The sequence below is a fragment of the Phalacrocorax carbo genome, chromosome 1 (genome assembly GCF_963921805.1).
Source record: "Phalacrocorax carbo chromosome 1, bPhaCar2.1, whole genome shotgun sequence".
NCBI lineage: Eukaryota > Metazoa > Chordata > Aves > Suliformes > Phalacrocoracidae > Phalacrocorax > Phalacrocorax carbo.
The window spans coordinates 166,075,336-166,096,027 of NC_087513.1; positions in this window are offsets into that span (position 1 = coordinate 166,075,336).

The following is a 20,692-nucleotide window of genomic DNA, read 5'->3' on the forward strand; positions in this document are numbered from 1 at the left end:
ATCATTGATAAAGATATTAAACAAGACTGGCCCCAACACTGAGCCCTGGGGAACACCGCTTGTTACAGGCCACCAACTAGATTTAGCTCTGTTCACCACAACTCTCCAGGCTCAGCCATCCAGACAGTATTTTACCCTGTCCAAGCCATGAGCCACCAGCTTCTGTAGGAGGATGCTGTGGGAGACAGTGTCAAAGGCTTTGCTAAAGTTCAGGTAGATAACATCCACAGGCTTTCCTTCATCCACTAGGCTGGTCACCCTGTTGTAGAAAGAGATCAGGTTGGTCAGGCAGGACCTGCCTTTCATGAAGCCATGCTGGCTGGGCCTGATCCCCTGGTGGTCCTGCACTTACCTAGTGAGCTTACTCGAGATGTATCACTCTGTAATCTTCCCCAGTACAGAGGTTTAGCTGACTGGCCTGTAGTTCCCCGGATCCTCTTTCTGGCCCTTCTTGTAGATGGGGCCACATCGACAAGCCTTTAGTCATCTGGAACCTCCCCTGTTAATCAGAACTGCTCATAAATGATGGAGAGTGGCTTGGCAAGCTCCTCCACCAGCTTCCTCAATGCTCTTGGGGGGATCCCATGCTGCCCCATAGACTTGTGAGTGTCCAGGTGGCTCAACAGGTTGTAAACTGCTTCCTCCTGGATTATGGGGGGTTTATTCTGCTCCCTGTCCCTGTCTTCCAGCTCAGGAGGCTGAATACCCTGGGGATAACTGGTCTGACAATTAAAGACAGAAGCAAATTATAAGGATGGATAAGGAACTGGCTGGATGATTACATTCAAAGAGTTATAGTCAATGTCTCAATGTCCACATGGATACAAGTAGCAAGTAGTGTCATTCAAGGGTCCGTATTGGGATTGAGTGAATCCTCAGCAAATTTTCAGATTACACCAAGCTGAGTGGTACAGTTGGTATGCTAGAGAGATGGGATTGTGTCCAGAGGGACTTGGAGAGACCTGAGGAGTGGGTACATATGAACCTCATGAAGTTCAACTAGGCCAAGTGTAAGGTCCTGTAAATGGGTGGCAGAAATCCCTAGTATCATGACAATCCCTAGTATCGTGACAATCCCTAGTATCAGTACAGACTGGGGGATGTATGGATTGAGAACAGCCCTGTGAAGAAGGACCTGGGGATACTGGTGGATGAAAAATTGGACATGAGCCAACAATGTGTACTTGCAGTCCATCAGTCATATCCTGGGCTGCATCAGAAGCAGCATGGCCAGCAGGTCAAGGGAGGTGATTCTGCCCTCAACTCCACTCTGGTGAAACCCTGCCTGGAGTGCTGCATCCAGCTTCGGGGTCCTCAGCACAGGAAAGACATGGACATGCTAGAGCAGATGCAGATGAAGGCCACAAAAAAGGTCAAAGGGCTGGAACATATTTTCTCTGAAGAAAGTATGGGAATTTTAGTGGTATTCAGCCTGGAGAACAGAAAGATCAAGGGAGACCTGACTGCAGCATTTCAATGTATAAAAGGCGCTTGTAAGAAAGACCTAGAGAGACTTTTTACCAGGGTCTGTAGTGACAGGACAAGGGGCAAGAGTTTTAAGCTGAAAGAAGGTTGATTTAGATTGAACATAAAGAAGGATTTTATGATAAGGGTGGTTAGAAACTGGAACAGGTTTCCCAGAGAAGTTGTGGATGCCTCATCATTGGAAGTGTTCAAGGTCAGGCAGAATGGGGCTTTGAAAAACCCAATCTAGTGAAAGATGTTCCTTCCCATGGTGGAGAGGTTTGACTAGATGATCTTTAAAGGTTTTTTCCAACCCAAACCATTCTGTGACTCTATCATTCTATGACACAGAAGTAACTGCTTTTGTTTTTCCCCTGTTCCATGCTTCCTCCTCTGTCTTTCTCATTCTTTCATATTTCTGCTGATGTTTACAGCTTTTAACCTGTGTTCATCCACTAAAAGGCGTTTGGACAATGCTTATCATGCTTTAACTCAGTCAGCTGAATTGTTCAGGCAGTTGGACTAGGTGATTATTGTAGGTCCTTTCCAACTTAATTATTCTACTCCTATTCTATTCTATTCTATTCTATTCTATTCTATTCTATTCTATTCTATTCTATTCTATTCTATTCTATTCTATTCTATTCTATTCCATTCTATTCCTAATTTACCAGGTTCCTTTCCTTATGGCAAGCATTTACACACTTACGCTTCCCTCTCTTCCTCCCCAGTCATTCTTCTTTTACTAAGCACTTTACTGCAATGGATGTAAAAAGACTGAACAGTGAAGACTATTGTTCCAGAACATATCCTTCACTTTTATGTGAATGTGCAATTTTTACTTTGTCAGAAACCTGAGACAAACGAAATTGCTTTCAAACAATTTTTTCTCAAAGATGCCTCAGTAAGCTTGTTCAGTTTTGTAGTTCATTCATCTCTTGGTCAGAAATCACACAGTGCTAGGATTTCTCTACACTTCTGTTTTGTGGGGTTTTTTTTTGTTTGTTTGTTTGTTTTTTTCCCCACGGAGAATAACCTCAGCCTGGGCATATTCAAAACCTATCCTCTCTTTAACTTAATCAATTTAAAATCTTTCTTGTGTATAACTGTCTCTTTAATATTCTCTTCCAAAAAATCATGACAGTGAGATTTTTTTGTCTTACATACTCACAGCTTCCAAAATGTATCTGTTTCTTTCCAGCCCATATGTTTCTTTCCAGCCCATATGAAAGAAAAGAAAAAGAAGAAAAAACAAGACAAAGACTTAAATAGTATATGAAATATTTGTAGTCTAAATACAACTTTGTATTCCAGGTTGCCTAGCTATCATTCTGAGTGCTTTTGAAACAGATATCTAGTTAAAGACAAACTGAATTTTAACACCAGACAGAATTAAGAAAAAAAATCCTCTTCCAGACCCAATTATTTGCAAAACTGGGAAAAAGAAAAATCTTCTGACAAAGAATGGGTATGCATTCTCTATTGAGGTGTGTTTCCAGTTCATACAGTTTGTAGTTTGATGCTTGATCAAATTCAACTAAATAGTTTCAGTTGAAGTTGTTCTGTATGTTTCTGCATCTTGAAGTCTATTAAAAAAGATCATTGTAATTTATTATTTTTTTTTGTTGCTGAGTTCTGAATATTATTCAAAGTCAGAGAATGCTGAAAAAACATGCTTCTGTCCTTCTCAGTGCAGTGAGAAAATCATTAAATAAATGATGGAGACAGATTAGTTCCTTAGCTGGTGTAGATGAGTATAATTTTATGGAGTTCAAGGCGAAATGTTGTTCTCTTATTATAGAGATTCTGGTCTTTAACAGCTAGATGGGAGATTGGTGTAATCTGTAGCAATTGATTACACAATGGCTGTCTTGAAATGTGGGAGAGAAAAAACAAGTTGCAACAATAAAGATTCATTTAAGATTATAGAACCCTGAGAGTCCCATTTAAGGGATAATAACAAACTGAAGAACTGGGGGATGATTAGACAGTAAGAGCTTGTTCTTCATAAAATGAGATGAAATTTTATTTTCTAAAGGTTAATATAAAAGGCTATCTGACAGTCAAAGAACAATGACCAGGATGCTGCATATTTGATTCTCTCTTCCTTGACTAGGACAGTATTTTACTTAAATAGACAGATCACCTTTGGACAGACACTATTTACTCTGCTGAAATCTACCACTCATCTTCAGACACATTTCACTTTTTGCTTCAATTCAGTCTCACTGTAAAAAAGACATTGGTTAGAATTTTACTACACTCAACACTAAATTTTATCTGTCTAAAAGTTATGCTAGATAAGTCCTTTTCACTCAGGAAAAAAAAAAAAAAAGAATTCCCAGTGTTTTTGTTGGCGTTTTAACCCTAAGACTATATAAACTTATAAAATAATATAAATGCTTGGAATTCTCAGTACAAGAAAGACATAGACCTGTTGGAGCCTGATCAGAGTGATGGAACACCTCTTCTATGAGGAAAGGTTGAGAGAGTTGGGGTCGTTCAGGTTAGAGAAGAGAAGGCTGCGGGGAGACCATATTGCAGCATTTCAATACTTTAAAAGGGCTTATAGGAGAGATGGGGACAGACTATTTAGCAAGGCCTGCAGCTATAGGACAAGGGGTAATGATTTTAAACTAAAGGAGCATAGATTCAGACTAGGAATAAGGAAGACATTTTTTACAATGAGGATGGTGAAACACTGGAAGAGGTTGCCCAGAGAGGTGGTAGATGCCCCATCCCTGGAAACATGCAAGGTCAAGTTGGATGGAGCTTTGAGCAACCTGATCTAGTTAAAGATGTCCCTGTTTACTGCAGGGGGGTTGGACTAGATGACCTCTAAAGGTCCCTTCTAACCCAACCCATTCTATGAATATGATTCTTCCTTTAGCAGAGTATTCTTTGATGCAGCAATTATTAGAGGAAGATAGGTGGGGGGTGGGAGGGAAGAGGAGAGGGAAAAAAAAAGAGGTTGAATTCCAGATTAGAGAAAATGGGAATACCCTGGTTTCAGTTGGGATAGGGTTAAATTTCTTCATAGTAGCTAATATGGGGATACGTTTTGGATTTGTGCTGGAAACAGTTGTGATAATGTGGCGATGTTTTAGTTGTTGCCAAGTAGGAGTTACACTGGTTAAGGACTTTTACAGCTCCCCATGCTCTGCTGGGGCACAAGAAGCTGGGAGGGGGCACAGCCGGGACAGCTGACCCCAACTGACCAATGGGATATTTCATGTCATATTGTGTCATGCTCAGTATATAAAGCTGGGAGAAGAAGAACAAAAGGGGGGGCATTTAGAGTAATGGCATTTGTCTTCCCAAGTAACCGTTACATGTGTTGGAGCCCTGCTTTCCTGGAGATGGCTGAACACCTGCCGGCCCATGGGAAGTAGTGAATAAACTCCTTGTTTTGCTTTGTTTGTGTGTGTGACTTTTGCTTTACCTGTTAAACTGTATTTATCTAAACCTACGAGTTGCCTCACTTTTACTTTTCTGATTCTCTCCCCCATCTTACCATGAGGGAGTGAGCGAGCGGCTGCATGGTGCTTGGTTGCTGACTGGGGCTTAACCATAACAGGGAACTAACCAATAACTCATAGATATTTGTCAATGGTGGTTTTTTTTCATTTTCTTTTCTTTCAGCTTTCTACCTTGCTGTTTTCTCCATCTTCACAAATATTCAAGTGAACGTATTTCACAGCAAAATAAGAGGGATAACAATATTAGCAAGGTCTAAGGCACTAGAAACTTGTCTCAACATTGTTGGCAGGAGAGTTTTAGCCACCATGGCAACTAGGACAGTTTAACCACCACCACAGCAACCAAGCAGGACAGTTTAACTACCAAAACCTCATCACCACGGCAACCAGGACACTTTGACCCAACAGGAGCACATGTGCATCCTGTTGCCTCAGAGCACATAGCCCTAGTCCTCTGAGCATGCACCTGGGCCCAGGGTTGACTGACCACATATGGGGGGCTCGGACCCTCTAGACCCTCTAGTGACGGTACTGGGCATGCATCCCCATCGCTGAATGGGAGGCGTGGGTATGCAAAACTGTTCTGAGAACAAGGCTATAAAAGGTGAAACCAGCGGAGAGGTGCAGAAAAGGAAAAGAAGGGAAGGGAAGGGAAGGGAAGGGAAGGGAAGGGAAGGGAAGGGAAGGGAAGGGAAGGGAAGGGAAGGGAAGGGAAGGGAAGGGAAGGGAAGGGAAGGGAAGGGAAGGGAAGGGAAGGGAAGGGAAGGGAAGGGAAGAAGAAAGAAGAACGTTCTCCCACTGTATTCAAAGATACATCAGACCAACGGGTTGCCAGAGATCCATGGTGGTAGCTATCACAACTCTCTCTCTCTCCTTTTCTCTTGCATACTTGTTGTTGGCCAAATAAAGTTACTTGGCTCTTGGCTCCATTTTGAGTCTTAATTATGTTTCTGAGAATGTAAAAGGAACCTAGTCACGATAAACCATTGAAGTTAATCAGAAGTTAAGCCCAGCTGCCCCCAGCCACCCAGAGCTACCTGAGGTTGGTTGGAGAGCAAGGGGGTTTTACCTCTGACAAATTGTTTGACCCAGCAGTGGATCATGGCATTTTTAAATTGGCATCATGGACAGGAATCTTGGAGAACAGAAAGTGCACAGTTAAGGTGTGATCTCCTGAGGGTGAATAAGGGAAAATTGGAATATTAAGGTGTGGCCCTCTCAGGATGATATAGCTCCTTTGTGTTACATGAGATGGTGCCTCAGAAAACTGTTGACACCCACAGTTATGTCTCTTCACTGGTCAAAGGGATAGATAACCTGTATGATTTTTTGGAGTTGCACTGATCTCGCCCCTCACTCCAGGGACAAGATTGGGCAAAAAAACAGTGATTGCAACCACAGAGTGTAGTAGACAGGGTAAGGGTACTGCAGAAAGAAGCTAGGGTTAGAAAGGAAAAGCTATAATTTGTGCAGTACTGGGAGTGAGTCTGGCAGCAGCGGTGGAAGATAAGGAACAGAGGATTTGTCAAACCAATGCCACAATAGACTCACTGCAGATGGTCATAAGATCACTGCAGGAACAATTGGAGGAAAATAAGCAATTGTTGAAGGAGGAAAGAAATCAAAATGCCATATTGAAGAAAGAATTGAGAAACCCAGTTTTGAGGGAAGCAGATACACTGGCAGAGGTAGAGGTGAAGATTTTGGAAGTGGGGATATGGCAAATTTACCCTCAGGGAGACTTGCAGAAGGCAAGGGAAAGCTAAGAAAGCCTCCCCCACATGTATCTCCTGGTTAAAACAGAGTATTTGTACGAGAATAATGATGACCACCCTCAAGTTCTTACCAAAGAAGTCCCATTTACAGCAACCGAACTAGCAAAGTTAAAGAAAGACTTTGCGAGAACTCCGAAGGAATTGGAGACATAATATGTGTGGAGAGTGTCCCTGTCAGGGGTGGATGGAATTTTGTTGTCAGAGAAAGCAGCAGAACGATATTGGGGTCCGGGTGTGTTCCTAACTACGGGTAATCGCTGAGCCCCATGGTCATTAACCCAGAGGACCATATATTGGGCCAGAGGGCCGAATCCTTTGGAGAGGGGAGATCACCTTGCCATAACACGTACGGTGGATCAGTTAGTGGAAAGTGTGCAGAAAGCAGCCTGTCTCCAAATGATGTATGATCGGGAGCTCAAGCACAACCAGAATTCCCTGGTGATGGTGCCTGTGGACCCAGATGGGATGACTCCCCTGATCTGGGGACTCCCTGATTCCCTGAAACCCATTGGGATCCAATTACAGGGGAAAAATCAAAATAATTCCTAAGGAGAAAGAACTACAGCCACTCTAGAAGGGATAATAACTGCTGACCATTGGCGGTCTGGAAAGAAAGTGTGGATGTGGGGGGACATAGCACAGGAATTAATTAATTTTGGGAGAAAATATGGCCTTGTTGGTGGATTGTTCCAAAAAAAAAAAAAGAAAACACACTAGGGTCGTACCGTCTGCAGAGCAAGATAACAATCTGCAGCTGTCAACTGGGAAGGACCAGGAATTGAAGCCACTCTGTGGCAATCATCCAGGCAGAGAGAGACCCCTAAATTGACAGGGGTTATGGCATCTAGGGCTTCAGAAGTGTATTTCCCAAGACCTGATGGATGGACGCCCAACCCAAAAATTGGAAAAACTTGTACAGAAATGGTCAGGGAGGAAGGCCACTCTCAGACCAGATCCTGATGCTCCACCCCTGATAGACCTTGAGGGGGAACCAACCAGGGAAAAGGTGGGAAACTAGATCCTCCGTTCCCGGAAGGCTGTGGAGGGGGACGGAGGATGGATGTTTTTATAACAACTCACCTTGAATGTAAGGGGGCATTTATTAATCACAGTTGCCATAAGACCAAGGAAAAGACCAGTAATTTTTCTAATTGATCCTGGGGCACAAATCACTGCATTGATGCAGAATGGTGTGGGATCTCAATCCCATCTAGAAATCTAATGATCTTAAATGCTCTGGGGAAAACACAGTTGATGCCTATGACTTCAGTGACACTATGGTTACCAGGAAAGGAAGCCCCCACCAATACCATGGTAGTCATAGGACTTTTTCAGATGAACCTTTTCAACATATGTGTGTTGAGGGGAAGGCAGTGCCGTGACACCCAGGAGAACTCGTGGTCTTTTGGCATCCTCCAGATCAGGCAAATAACTGAAACGTCTCGGGCGGAGGTGTGCCTATTGCAAACGGCACCCACCCTTCCCCCCTCCAAGATTACCAACGTATAAACCTATCCGCTGACATAAGGGGCCAGAGAAGGGATAACCCCAGCATTTGAGGATCTCAGAGAACGGGGAAATCTAGTGTTTACCCACTCCCTGTGCAATTCACCAGTATGGCTGGTATGCAAGCAATGGGAAATGGCGACTGACCATTGACTATTGGTGTTTGAATGTAAACACTGGTCCGCTGGCTGCAGCTGTACCCAACATAGCCAAATTAATTTCAACCATTCAAGGCCCACCTTATCTTAGCAACCCTTGATGTGAAGGACATGTTTTTTATGGTTCTACTCAAGGAGTGTGATCGAGATCAATTTGCTTTTACCTGGGAAGGACAACAGTATACTTTTACCCATTTGCCTCAGAGATATAAACACTCGCCTACCCTGGCCCAGCATGCCCTAGCGCAGGAATTGACAATAATCCTGCCAGAATGAGATGTCCAAGCCTATCAGTATATTGATGACATACTAACAGGGGGACATACCATAGCTTCGGTGCAGACTATGCAGGACAGAATTATTAATCATCTGGAAAGAATAGGCCTTCAAATACCCAAAGAAAAAATAAAAACTCCTGCCAGTGAAGTTAAGTTTTGGGGCATCTGGTGGAAAGGAAGGTCAGTCTGTATTCCCTGGGACACCCTCTCAGCATAAGATCAGGTAAAAATCCCAGAAAGTAAAAAACAAAAAACAAACTGCAACATGCCTTGGGATTATTGGTCTTTTAGAGAAAACATATCCTGAACTTTGCAATAATTGCACGTCCCTTATATGACCTGTTGCAAAAAAGAGCTATTTGAGATTGGATTCCAGCCCATGATGAGGCATTGCAACTTTTGGTGTTTGAAGTAAGCACCCATCAAGTTCTGGGCCCTATCCACCCCACTGACCTGGTTCAGATTGAATGGGGGTTCGCACACTCAGGATTGTCAATTCATTTTTCGCAGAAGGGACCAGAAGGTCCTATCCAACCCATTTGGTTTTATTCTAGGAGTTTTAAGGACTCTGAAAAGCGGTACTCCAGTTAGGAAAAGGGTTTGTTTGTAGTAAGCTTAGCTCTTAGAGAAGCAGGGCAAACCATACCCCAACAACTTGTGGTTTTAAGGGGACCCTTTAAGGTAATTAAGCCTGTGTTAGCAGGAACCCCTCCCCCTGACAGGGTGGCCCAAAGGGATACTGTGAGGAAATGGTATGCTAAAATCGAACATTATTGTAGTGTTTTTACAGTCACTGAAGGTACACCAAAAGTGTTAAACATACAGGAAGAAGTGACAAACCTTCTGGAGGAGGATACCCCACCTCCTTCTGTTGTTAAAATTGCCCCACCGTTTTTGGAGGAGCTGAGAAACATATCATTCACAGGCACCTCCACCAAACGAGAGGACAAACAGTGGAAGTATTGGGCTATAGCTGTTAATGTGGATACTAAGAGGAAAATAATTACCGAAGATGAGGGCAGTGCCCAAGTAGGAGAGTTAGTGGCACTATAGAGTGTGTTTAATAGCAAGGGAAAAGCAGGGACTCTGGTGTATATCTACACTGACTCATTTGCAGTATTCAAAGGGTGCACAGAATGACTCCCTTTTTGAGAACAGAACAACTGGGAGGTGAATTGGGTGCCAGTGTGGCAAAAGGAGAGGTGGCAAGATATCTTAGATGTTGCCAAACACAGGGATTTTGCAATAGCATGGGTGCCCTCCCACAAGGAAGGGAGTATTCTGGCAAGCGATTGGAATAATAGGGCAGACTAGTTGACCAGAATTGTCCCTTTGCAGAAGGAGGATCAAACAGTAGAAAATTGGGATAAGCTTTTAGAATGGTTACATGTTAAATGTGGCCACACAGGGTCTAACGACTTATGCAAGGAGGCACATGCCAGAGGCTGGCCTGTAACTCAGGAAGCTTGCAGGATGTGTATTTCAGCTTGTGAACAATGCTGACTGCGGCTAGAGCACCACCCTATGGAAGAATTCCCACTCCGTTTGAGAGATAAAAATATCCTCTAGGAAGTTTGGCAAACCAATTATATTGGGCCTTTCCAAAAGTTTGAAGAGAAACAATATGTATTAGTAGGCTTGGAAGTAATTTCTGGCCTAGTCCAAGCTGAAGCATGTCCTCAAGCGACTGGGGAAAATACAGTGCAGGCCCTGAAAATTTGGTTTATCTCCCTCTCAAAGCCTAGTTCTATTCAGTCAGACAATGGCAGTCATTTTACTGCTACCAGAGTACAGGAGCGGACAAGGGAAGAAGGAATCAAATGGGTATTCCATAACCCATATTACCCCCAGTTATCCCCCAATGGGACAGTGGAATGAACTAATGGGCTTTTAAAATGATTTCTGAAACCTCATAACACACATTGTGTGGAGTGTCTCTGGGTTGCAGTTACCCAAGTCAACGACCGCTGGGGGATAAATGGATACCCCTGACTAAATGCCTTTTGTCCCAAACCCCCTGTTTTAATTCCAAAACCTCAAGCTCCTAGTGTTCCTGGAGAACCAACCTTTTCTCCTGGACAGCCAGTGTTGCTAGAAATGCCAACCATTGGGGCCATCCCCTTGTACTCGCTGAACCCCTTAATAGGCATGCCTGGAAGGCTAAAGGTGCCTGTGGAAAAGAGCACAAAATTAACACTCGCTGGATTGTTCCTTCATTTTAACCATGTAAACAAAGCCCCAAGCAGGGCAAGTCGACATTTTGTTTTATTTCACAGAAGATCTTCGTGGGAATGTAACTGAATGTGGGAAGACCAACATTTGATTTTAACCATTTCTATTTTTGTGATTGTTTTTATAACATTTGTAAGCTTAGGCTGGATTTGTAGAGCAAAATGTCAATTTTGTTGTTTTGGGGTTTTGTACAGGCTGTAACTCCTGGAACAATCAGTTATCCCCTCAGAGACTTTAGGGATGAAGGGAATGATATAAAGAATTCTTTTATGCAATTGGCCTAACAAACAGCAAGTGTATAATCTCACAAAGTCCTGGATATGTGGAGCACTGTTTGGACCATCAAGTTGGCCCTGGGTAGCTATACCTTCGCTACTGAAATGGTTGGTGAGTAATTACAGTGAAACAAAAGAGAACAAAATGTGGGAAAGCTCACATGATTCACCATGGCACATACAATTTCCAAAGAAAGGTAAATACTCTTTGGCTAGAATACAGAAGGATGGCCTCTTTGTGGGTAACAGCACACATGAGTGGACGTACCAGAACATAAGCATAACCATTCACATGGGAGAAGAGCTACATAAAAAGGATTAATTCATATATATCTATGCCTGAGTGAATGACGAAGGATACATGAACGGATATCCCAGATTTTCGTCTCTTCCACCTAATAGTAGTTGAGGCAACACTGTAGGCCATGACTGTATTTGGGACCAGGAAGCAGGAGCTTACAACTGTAAATATTGTAACAGAATAGATTGGCCCTGTTGGAGGACAACGCGGGAAAAACTTTGTTCAGACATTACATGTTGTGAAAACACCACAAAGGAATCGCTATATGGTTTGGTGGAAGCGACCCATTTGGTTTAGAACCTAGCCCTTATTTTGACCCCTCACCCCATGTGGAATGTTGGAGAAGACCCTTTAGCTAATGGATCAGTGGCCCTTAAGGGACACTATTGAATATGTGGAAACCATGCATATAAAGCGCTGCCAGCAAATTGGTCAGGAATGTTATGTTGGGGTGATCCATCCCTTGTTTTTCTTACTCTCAGAAACAGGTGGAAACCATTTAGGTGTTCAAATATATGATGTTTTGAAGCAGGAAAAATGATCCAAAATTACTGATACCTCCCTCACTGATGGGAGTGGCCAGTCCTGGGTTAAGGGCGTCTGGATCCCCTAATGTATCATACAACATTATGGACCGACAACATAGAGCCCCAATGAATGGGTTAGTGGTGCTCGAGAACCCATTTATAACCTAAATCGCATTATCTGTCTGCAAGCCGTATTAGAAATTATCACCAATCAAACAGCTGAGGCCCTTGACCTATTGGCCGATCAGGCAACCCAAATGCGGACTGCAATTTATCAACATTGATTGGTTCTCGATTACCTAGTAGCCGAAGAAGGCAGAGTCTGTGGGAAATTGGATGATTCCGATTGCTGTTTAAAAATCAACAACAATGGCAAGGTTCTTAAACAGATTACTGCTGGAATATGGAAATTAGCCCATGTTCCCATCCAAACGTGGGAAGGCTGGGATGATGATATGTTCTCCTGGTTTCCAGGAGGCCCTTGGATTAAACAAGTCTTATTTTACCTATTGTGTGATCTAGCTACATTACTGTTTTTGCCATGTGTCATCCCACGTTTCATTCAGTTAATCCAAAGTGTTTTTGCCAATATGCAGTGTGTACCCACTGTGACAACTAATGGAGTTAAACAAATTCAAGCTGTACATCAATCTGTGTCATTCATAGTCCAAACTGCATAAACTCTTTGACTCCCCAGGGTGTTTTTATTGGAAATTGAATTGTTACTGATGTCAGGCATTGGCCTTGTTTAGAGCTGTTGTCATTATAAGGTTTGGCTTTTATAGATAGCATCTTTGTTACTGATACAACATCTCTGCCTTTTTTTTTATCCTTTCTTTCATCATTGTCTCTATATCCGACATCAATGTTAAACCACGGGGTGGTCTAAGGCACTAGAAACTTGTCTCAACATTGTTGGCAGGAGAGTTTTAGCCGCCATGGCAACTAGGACAGTTTAACCACCACCACAGCAACCAAGCAGGACAGTTTAACTACCAAAACCTCATCACCACGGCAACCAGGACACTTTGACCCAACAGGAGCACATGTGCATCCTGTTGCCTCAGAGCACATAGCCCTAGTCCTCTGAGCATGCACCTGGGCCCAGGGTTGACTGACCACATATGGGGGGCTCGGACCCTCTAGACCCTCTAGTGACGGTACTGGGCATGCGTCCCCATCGCTGAATGGGAGGCGTGGGTATGCAAAACTGTTCTGAGAACAAGGCTATAAAAGGTGAAACCAGCGGAGAGGTGCAGAAAAGGAAAAGAAGGGAAGGGAAGAAAGAAGAAAGAGTCACAGAATCACAGGTTGGAATGGACCTCAGGGATCATCTAGTCCAACATTTCTAGGAAGAACACTCTCTAGACAAGGTGGCCCAGCACCCTCTCCAGATGAATCTTGGAAGTGTCCAATGCGGCCAAATCAACCACTTCCCTGGGGAGATTATTCCAATGGTTGACTGTCCTCACTGTGAAAAATTTCCCTCTCAGGTCCAATCGGAATCTCCCCAAGAGCAACTTGTCTCCATTCCCCCTCGTCATCTCCATGGGACTCCTTGTAAAAAGGAAATCTCCATGTTCTCTGTAGCTACCCCTCAAGTACTGGTACATGGGGATTAGATCCCGTCACAGCCTCCTTTTCTCAAGGCTGAACAAACCCAGTTCTCCCAGCCTGTCCTCGTATGGCAGGCTTCCCAGTCCTCTGATCATCTTGGTGGCCCTTCTCTGGACCCCTTCCAGCCTGTCCACATCCTTTCTGTAGAGCGAGGCCCAGAACTGTACACAGGACTCCAGGTGTGGCCTGACAAGCGCTGAGCAGAGTGGGATAATGACTTCTTTCTTTCTGCTGGTGATGCCCTTGTTGATGCAACCCAGCACCCTGTTGGCCTTCTTGGCAGCAGCAGCACACTGTTCACTCATGTTGAGCTTCCTGCCCACCAGGACCCCCAGGTCCCTTTCCACAGAGCTGCTCTCCAGCCAGGTGGATCCCAGCCTGTGCTGCACTCCCGGATTATGTTTTCCCAGGTGCATGATCTTACACTTGTCCTTGTTGAACCTCATAAGGTTCTTGCTGGCCCACTCTTCCAGCCTATCCAGATCTCCCTGCAGAGCAGCTCTCTCTTCTGGAGTGTCTACTTCCCCACTCAACTTGGTGTCATCTGTAAACTTCATCAGGCTACACTTGATCCTATTATCCAGATCACTTGTAAAGACGTTGAATAACATTGTGCCCAGTATTGATCCCTGGGGGACCCCACTTGTGACAGGTTGCCACTTGGAAAAGGAGCTATTTACCACCACCCTTAGGGAATTGGCTGCCAGGCCACACCTAACCGACTGCACAGAATTTTTGTCTAGGCCATAACACATTAATTACTCCAGGAGGAGGCCATGGGGAACCATATCAAAAGCCTTGGAGAAGTCCAGGTAGACAATGTCCACTGCCCGCCCCATGTCAACCAGGCAAGTCACTTTGTTGTAGAAGGCCACCAGATTTGTCAAGCACAATCTGCCCTTAGTGAAGCCATAATCTTTCAGTTTATTTTCAACTGAAAAAAAAAAATATAAAAAACCCAAACAAAATATATAACAAACCCAAAGAAACCCAGAACTCTGTGTTCAGTCATCATCCCATAATGTGAGTAAAAACTATATCAAATTTGGACTACAGTCTCTGTTTAAAAGCACGTTCTTGATGTGAACTAAAATAGTACTTATGTACACCCAAAGAGTTCTGTCTCTGTGTGTGTTTTAACAACAAAAGCAAAAAAAAATTTATTATTGGCATAGGACAGAGCTGTCAGCCTTTGTTATTGTCTTAATATTTCTTATCACAATTATTCACCATGGCTAATTTGAAAAAAAAGACAAAAATAAAAAAGAGGCCATGGCTTTAGGAAGAGGATACTCAGATACCTATGCCCATACCTTGAGACATGACCCTATAACTAGATATGGGTTTTTTATCTCAGAGCTGTTGCTTAGAGAAAAAAAAACAAACAATTAATTTCTTGTGCTTTTAAATACAAATTATTAAGCATTGTTCCTCTGGCTCCTTTTCCTCTGTTTTGACCCCATAATGAAAGGAATTACCATGTTCAAACTCCACTATCTAGGGTGACCAAGGCAAAGGAGCAATCTTACTTGTTGCTTTTTTTCTAATGCTGGAATGAGCAGTAGGGTGTTTGAGTTCTCTGCAGATATTCCCAGCTGGATCTATGCTGGGACCCATCTCTGCTGCCCACCACACACAGAATATATGGGGCCATGGCTTTCCTTGCAGAGGTGTAGGAATGAGCTTCCCACTACAGCAGCATGGAATAATTGGCCAGGGAACAGTTGTTAGGGCACTCAGAATTGTTCACGCTGTATGAAAATTATTTATCTGGTTAACAGCCAAATAGAGCTTTTTTTGTTCTAGCCCTGGCTGTTATTCTTCCATTACTCTTAGATAGGAATTTCTGATACAGAGATTCATCCTTGAGATCCTGAATAAATTCCTTTCAAAAAAAATATCAGAGTTATATGATAACATCCTTAAACAGATATAATAGTGAAACAGCACTGTCACTATCTGGAAAACTTATCTCCAGGCTGCTCTGGAAGCCAAAATTTGTTGTCTTTGCTTATAACTGTTCTTATCTCTTTTCAACTCCCATTATTTGGTACTCCTATCATTGCCGAGCTAAGCTTTTGTAACGTTTTATTTTGTCTGTCGGCTCAGTAGTAAGAGATCAAGACATATAGAGATCTGAAAGCAACTTTAACCATATGGTTGCATAATGACCATGACCTCAGTTTCAGATTACAGAAGGCAAGATTTCACTACAAAACCGGAAACAATATCTTCTTATACTCTTAAGAAACACAAAAAGTGTAATTAACATTGTTTTTCTATTTTTAGTGGCAAAAGTATTCCAAAGAGGCTGAATGTGAGAGGCATGCAGTCTTTATATACAGAACTTTTTCTTGTTTATTTTTACTATACCAAAATGGGATGGTAGTCAATAAAAATCATACAGAATTAGTGTGTTTTGAAAATGTTATTTAAAAGAAAATAAACCAAAGAACAGTTAATGAAAGATAGAAAGTACAAGGTCAAATTATTTTCTTTCTGCACTAGAAAAGATCTTGGGTAACTTTGAAACAGATCTAGGTTTATGCAGAAAAAAAAGATGTTGGTGCTTCAGACAAATGGCAGATTATTTTTTTTTTAACTTTTCTACATTTAACATATAATAAAAGTTTTTAGATGTCACTGCCAAAAGTATTGTGTACAATTCTAAAAAAGAGCCCTAAATCTTTGCAAACATATAGGTCAGAAAAATCATGAAAGATGTCACAATAATTTTCTGATCATGGTGTCTGCATAGCTGACATTTACATAACCAGAGATCTTTTTGGTGTCCTTGTAGAGTTCATGTCATTACAATTTTTTACTGAAACAGTGCAAAACTATAGGAATTATGAGAAGGCTATCAGTCTATCCCTAGCCAAAAGACAAAAACTTTTTTAACATCCACAAATTAGAAAGATTAGTCAGTTTGGGAGAAAAAATGTGTGGTGAGTTGATCTTGGCTAGCGGCCAGACCCCCACCCAGTCACTCTCCCACTCATTCTTTTTTAACAGGACAAGGGGAGAAAATATGATGAAAAAAAGCTTGTGAGTTGAGATAGAAACAGGGAGATCACTTACCAGTTACCATCCTGGTAGATTAGACTTGACTTGGGGAGAATTAATTTAATTTGTTGTCAGTTAAAAACAGAATGGGATATTGAGAAACAAAGACAAAAACTAAAGCATCTTCCTGCACTTCATCCCAGACTCAGCTTCACTCCTTCAGTCCTGACTGTACCTCCCTCTCAACCCAAGTGCTGCATGGTGTTGGGGAATGGGGGTTTTGGTCAGTCCATAATAGTTTGTCTCTGCCCTTTCTTCCTCCTCACACTTTTATCCTGCTTCAGCATGGGTTCTGTCATGGACTGTAGTCTTTTAGGGAATATCCACCTTCTCCAGCTTAGGTGCAGTGTGGTTACCTGCTCTGACAAGGTTGTCTCCATATGCTGGAGTGTGGATACCTGCTCCACCATCATCACCTTCATCATCTCCTGTGGGCTGCAGGTGACTCTTCGCTCTGGCACCTGGACGACATCCTCCCTCTCTTTCTTTGACGCTAGTGTTCGCAGGGCTGTTTCTTACACTTTTTTTCTTCACTCTCTGCCGCTGTGCAGCAGTTTTCCCTTTCTAAAATACATTTTCCCTGAGGTGCCACCAGCTTGGCCAATGTGCTCAGCTGTGCCCTGTGGTGGGTCTGCTGGAGCAGGCTGTGTCTGGCATGGGGCAGTCCCAGCCTCTTCTCTCAGAGGCCACTCCTGCAGCATTGCACCCCACTCCACTACCAAAACCTCACCACATAAACTCAGCCAGTAAGGATTTCAGGATTATTGTGACAGGCAAAATTATTGTTTGGTGAAATTTTATTTAATAAATAAACAGTCTATCACTTGCACCCACATTTCTTCAACTCCTCTTTATAAGAGGATAGCCTAAAAGAGCCATCTTCCTGAAGGATTTAAACAGCAAAATCTTTTAATTGGGGAATTAGTCAGAACTGAGGGTATTTGATTAGATTTTTCTGAGAAGAATCCATTGCTGGAGGGAAAACTGTGGTTTGGCTATTTAGAGGATTGAATAGTGAAAAATTATAAATACAAACTTCATTCTTTGGAGTGTTTTCAGAATGAAAGAACAGATGGAAATTAGATCTAATTTGCCTAACCTAGCAACCTAATTTACTCTTACATTTTATGTGGTTAGATTATACTTAGATATTGTAGGTAACAGAGGCCAGGGGTCAGAACAGAGGTCCTGAGTCTGAAGCCAGGTATCAGACAGGCTCAAACTCACACTCATTATGCCTAGGTTCCTTATTATGACTTTTCCTGGACTGGTTAAAAACAGAATCAAGTAGTGAGCTAACAAGCAATGAGACGATTGGGAGTTAGCTACTGAGCTCACATCCTCTTCATAATTGTCCTGGTTTTGGCTAGGATAGAGTAATTTTTCTTCACTGTAGCTGGTATTGTGCTGTGTTTTGGATTTAGTATGAGAATAATGTTTATAACCCACTGATGTTTTAGTTGTTCCTAAGTAGTGCTTACACTTCTCATCTTCTCATACTCTACCTATTAAGAAGGCTGGAGATGCACAAGAAACTGGAAGGGGGCACAGCCAGGACAGGTGACGTAAACTGATCAAAGGGATATTCCATACCATATGATGTCATGCTCAGCATATAAACTGCAGTAAAGCTGGCTGGAGGGACACTGCTTAGGAACTGTCTGGACATCGGTCAGTGAGTGGTGAGCGATTGTGTTGTCCGTCACTTATTTTGTATGGTTTCTTATTATTATAATTTTCCCCCCTTCCTTTTCTGTCTTATTGAACTGTCTTTATCTCAACCCATTAATCTTACTTTTTTATATATATTTCCCAATTCTCTCCCTCATCTCAATGGCAGGGGGCAGTAATTGAACAGCTGTGTGGTGTTTACCTGCCTGGCACACTAAACCATGACAATAATTAATTTACCACTGTAGATATAGCCAGATGTGACTTCCATACTGAATGTAAAAAATAATCCTGCGCATGATCTCAAGTATTGGTTTACAGTTGTCTACATCATTTATTATCACTTTTCTTGTAATGGTTTTGACTCCTTCTAAATAATATTCATTTCAAAAATATTTGGTCACTGTTCAAAGGGCTAACATTGGCAATGAGAGAAGGATGGTGTTTAACCATAGAAAAATTGTCATTAAATGCCAGTTGGCTTCTGAGCCACAGAACATCCTCTGAGGAGCTTAGTTTCACAGTATAAACCATAATGGCAGTATAATCACAAAACCTACCTAACCTTTCTCTGTCAAATACCTTAACAAATTCCCGTGATGCCACATGGCTGAAATTCATTGAAGTTGTGCATTGTTTAGGAAAACTGTCCTTAGACAGAAATAATGTCTTGATTCATTAAATTGTCTTTCCTGGATATCTTTGACAAATAGGACAGATAACTGCTTCACTTTGGAATGAGGATGTTCAAGTTCAGAGTTCTTTTGAATAAGGGAGTAAACTCATATCGATCTCTGAAGCTCAGTGTACTTCCCAGAGTATGTCAATTATGTTATATAGCCATTAATAAAGTTCTCTAAGTACTATCTCAAATTCTGCCAGAATGGGAATTTCCTGAAAAACCCCAATTTTAAGATGAGCTTGAGTCACCAGCATATGCTGCAGTGGCAACGTCAATCAAACACTTTAAAACATCTGAAGTCTGTCCTCTGTCTTTCCCAGTTCATCAGTAAGCAAGGTTAGAAATTTTAGATGTCTTCGCATACCACATTCTCCCAAATCAAGAGGCATTTGCATACAGCTACAACTGTTAAAATTACTCTTGCACAAGAGCAACATGAACTTGTTGAAGAACTTGTGCTGATGTAGAAAACAGAAGGCTGCTGCTCTTAGATAAAAAGTATGAAACTTACCAAGAAAGGAAAGCATAACCACAGGCAAGACTTGACTTTTCTTCCCTGTCTGCCCCTCATTGTCTGGCTAAGAGTCAATGAAAAGATACAATAATTAATGGTTAAAATTAATGAACAGATAATATTAAAGACCTAAGTGACCACATTGTAAATAAAGGTATTACCTACAGAAATGTAACTATTTTACTTTTTTCCATAGTAGTGTTATTCCACAGTTGAAAGCTGTTATGCAATCTGTAAAATTTTAGATCTTTAATGTTTTTAATGTACTTTCATTTTTTGTACTTCTCTTAAAAATTATTTCTCCTCAGTCAGAATTTGCATTTTTCCATTATTTAAGGCCCATCGTATCCTACAAGATATATACATAATGCTTGATCTAGGAAATGCTGGAAACAATGGAAAGATCTCAGTTCACTTATTTAAAATGATTAGACCTTAAGGTAAGGTTTTTTCAATATTCATTTATAGGGCAGCTTGACAGATTTCTAGTCAGTGAGGTCTCAATTTTCTGAATTCCTTCTGGTTATCAACATATTTTGTATTTGTACATCTATGAGTAAATATATCTTGGCAAGTGAGCTGTACCTGAAGGTGCGACAGGAGGAGCAGGCTTATTACCAGCAACTTGCTTCTCTTTTGTTTATACAGCTCAATTAGTCTGGCTATTTTTGTGTAACTTGTCTGGCTGCGTAACTTGTGAACTGCTGCTTAAATTGGTATTTATATGACTCTGCCTCCTCCAGAATCACTAAAATCAAGCAAAGTACTTGTTAATGTACTTTCAATTAAGAATTAGAGTAATCCTATTACACAAACACAGTTAAGTACATACCGACATTTTGTTAGTTTCAAGCCTAAGTGAGCTGTAATGTTTTCCTGAATTGTATCTATTGTTGGGCCATCTTTCATTTGGCATTATTATTTGTTTTTTTCCTTGTTTAACATTGTTTGATTATATTCTGCCTATTGTTCTCATTTTGCAACCTTCTTTTTATTTTTTTCTCATTTCTAAATGTAATTCCAGAATCTCCCAGTTGTGTTTCACATGCAAATTACATCAACATACTGTTTATCTGCCTTTCCAGGCTATTAATGAGACACAGTTCAGCTGACAAAATCAGAGATGACTCAGTGCAAACAGCAGAAA